This window comes from Oncorhynchus masou, unplaced genomic scaffold, assembly GCF_036934945.1.
Source record: "Oncorhynchus masou masou isolate Uvic2021 unplaced genomic scaffold, UVic_Omas_1.1 unplaced_scaffold_7993, whole genome shotgun sequence".
Taxonomy (NCBI): Eukaryota; Metazoa; Chordata; class Actinopteri; order Salmoniformes; family Salmonidae; genus Oncorhynchus; species Oncorhynchus masou.
In genome coordinates this window covers 4,140-7,254 of record NW_027014468.1, presented here as the reverse complement: position 1 = coordinate 7,254, position 3,115 = coordinate 4,140, and the positions used below count along the sequence as shown (strand labels likewise).

The 3,115-nt window shown below is 50.6% G+C and overlaps 1 long non-coding RNA gene across 1 annotated transcript; it reads left to right on the top strand.

Annotated features, from left to right (window-relative positions):
- Positions 1 to 956: 956 nt before the first annotated feature.
- LOC135537503 (uncharacterized) lies at positions 957 to 2,873 on the top strand. Its single transcript, XR_010455233.1, has 3 exons — positions 957 to 1,662; positions 1,871 to 2,172; positions 2,534 to 2,873. It is a non-coding gene; the product is annotated as an uncharacterized LOC135537503 (long non-coding RNA).
- Positions 2,874 to 3,115: the final 242 nt, after the last annotated feature.

The window sequence follows — 3,115 nt, the reverse complement described above, 5'->3', positions numbered from 1 at the left end:
TCAGACCTGGAGTATGGTACATCACTGATGTCTCACCTGGTATGGTTCCGCTGATGTCAGACCCTGGATTATATTCTGATGTCAGACCTGTAGTATGGTGCGTCACTGATGTCAGACCTGGAGTATGGTACATCACTGATGTCTCACCTGGAGTATGGTGCGTCACTGATGTCTCACCTGGAGTATGGTACATCACTGATGTCTCACCTTGAGTATGGTACATCACTGATGTCAGACCTGGATTATGTTACGTCACTGATGTCAGACCTGTAGTATGGTACGTCACTGATGTCAGACCTGGAGTATGGTACGTCACTGATGTCTCACTTGGAGTATGGTACGTCACTGATGTCTCACCTGGAGTATGGTACATCACTGATGTCTCACCTTGAGTATGGTACATCACTGATGTCTTACCTGGAGTATGGTACATCACTGATGTCTCACCTGGAGTATGGTACGTCACTGATGTCAGACCTGGATTATGGTACGTCACTGATGTCTCACCTGGAGTATATGGTACATCACTGATGTCAGACCTGGAGTATGGTAATGTCACTGATGTCAGACCTGGGAGTATGGTACGTCACTGATGTCTCACCTGGAGTATGGTACGCCACTGATGTCTCACCTGGAGTATGGTATGTCACTGATGTCAGACCTGAGTATGGTACGCCACTGATGTCTCACCTGGAGTATGGTACGTCACTGATGTCTTACCTGGAGTATGGTACGTCACTGATGTCAGACCTGGAGTATGTTACGTCACTGATGTCTCACCTGGAGTATGGTACGTCACTGATGTCTCACCTGGAGTATGGTACGTCACTGATGTCTTACCTGGAGTATGGTACGTCACTGATGTCTCACCTGGAGTATGGTACGTCACTGATGTCTCACCTGGAGTATGGCACATCACTGATGTCTCACCTGGAGTATGGTGCGTCACTGATGTCTTACCTGGAGTATGGTACGTCACTGATGTCTCACCTGGAGTATGGTACGTCACTGATGTCAGACCTGGAGTATGGTACGTCACTGATGTCTCACCTGGAGTATGGTACGTCACTGATGTCTCACCTGGAGTATGGTACGTCACTGATGTCAGACCTGGAGTATGGTACGTCACTGATGTCTCACCTGGAGTATGGTACGTCACTGATGTCAGACCTGGAGTATGGTACGTCACTGATGTCAGACCTGGAGTATGGTACGTCACTGATGTCTTACCTGCACCACCTTACTACCTGTCTAAGCCACGGCTACTTTGTATTGACTAGAGCTGCCTGTAGAAGTACCAAATCAAAGGTTTTAAGACACCGGGATGGACATCAATGATGACGTGCCCAAGTCAGACGTAAACAAGGAGTACTACAAACAATATGGAGAGAGACGTATGGAGGGGGAGAGGAGGCTTCAGCCCTGTTATTTCTGTGATCACATATTCAACAGCCAGTGTTTTCCCCTGTTACCTCCCTCATCTCCCCGACTCCCTGTGCCCCCAGATAGGGAACTCTGACAGGACACGGCCGGAGGGTCTCCTGGGTAAGGCCCCCTGCTCCAGTGAGATGCTGCTGAAGCTGACCCTATTACAAGAGGAATAAACCCCACATCTGCTCCTTCTGGGTTAAGGGAGAGTACAAGAGAGGAGTGTCCCTACAGGTGAGAATGCCATTAAACGATAGCTCTATCTCTTTTCAAGCGCTGGTTGGGTCTTGTTTGCATGCAGTCCAATGACTAAATACAGCCCTGGCTACCTCCTGTCTGAATGACTTGTAATGATGCTGAAATTTCACTTGGTGGTGGTGTTGAGCAATAAATCAAAAAAGCATTGACTGGGGACAACTCTCCTCCCCGCTCTCTCTTCAAGCCCAGGCACGAGAGGCCCACAGACCCAGACGATGCCCTGGCAGACTAGAACATTATGGACCATTACTATGGTATTAACGACCCTGTGGCTGACAAGCTGCTGAAACGAGCCTCCACCATGCCCCCACCATGCCCCAACTGGATACGCCCAAGGATACCATACTCGATGTAGGGGGGCTTCCAAAATATCCGACAAGGATATTTGGGGCAGTTTCAACGATCTGTGACAGTTGGTTGTGGTGTGCTCCTACAGGAATCGCTTCTACCAGTTTGGGGAGATCTGGGAAGGCAGCCAGAGGGAAGGTGTGTGTGTGTGTGTGTGTGTGTGTGTGTGTGTGTGTGTGTGTGTGTGTGTGTGTGTGTGTGTGTGTGTGTGTGTGTGTGTGTGTGTGAGCCTGTGTGTGTGTGAGCCTGTGTGTGTGTGAGCCTGTGTGTGTGTGTGTGTGTGTGTGTGTGTGTGTGTGTGTGTGTGTGTGTGTGTGTGTGTGTGTGTGTGTGTGTGTGTGTGAGCCTGTGTGTGTGTGTGTGTGAGCCTGTGTGTGTGTGTGTGAGCCTGTGTGTGTGTGTGTGTGTGCTGCGCCTGAGCCTGTGTGTGTGAGCTGCCTGTGTGTGTGGCCTGCGTATGTGCGTGCAAGCCTAAGTCTGACCGTCTTCTCTCTCCCAGGGTCATGAACCTCTCCCTACCTCCCGGTACCTCTCCCTACCTCCCGGTACCTCTCCCTACCTACCGGTACCTCTCCGAATGTCATGAACCTCTCCTTGACCCCCAGTACCTCTCCTAATGTCATGAACCTCTCCCTACCTCCTGGTACCTCTCCTAATGTCATGAACCTCTCCTTGACCCCCAGTACCTTTCCTAATGTCATGAACCTCTCCCTACCTACCGGTACCTCTCCTAATGTCATGAACCTCTCCCTACCTCCCGGTACCTCTCCTAATGTCATGAACCTCTCCCTACCCTCCCGTACCTCTCCTAATGTCATGAACCTCTCCCTACCTCCCGGTACCTCTCCTAATGTCATGAATCTCCCTACCTCCAGTACCTCTCCTAATGTCATAGACACCTCCCCCTCCCGGTACCTTCCTAATGTCATGAACCTCTCCCTAATGTCATGAACCTCTCCGGTACCTCTCTAATGTCATAGACCTCTACCTCCGGTCCTAATGTCATGAACCTCTCCTCCTCCACGGTACCTACCTCCCGGTACCTCTCCTAATGCATAGACCTCTCCCTATCCCCGACCTC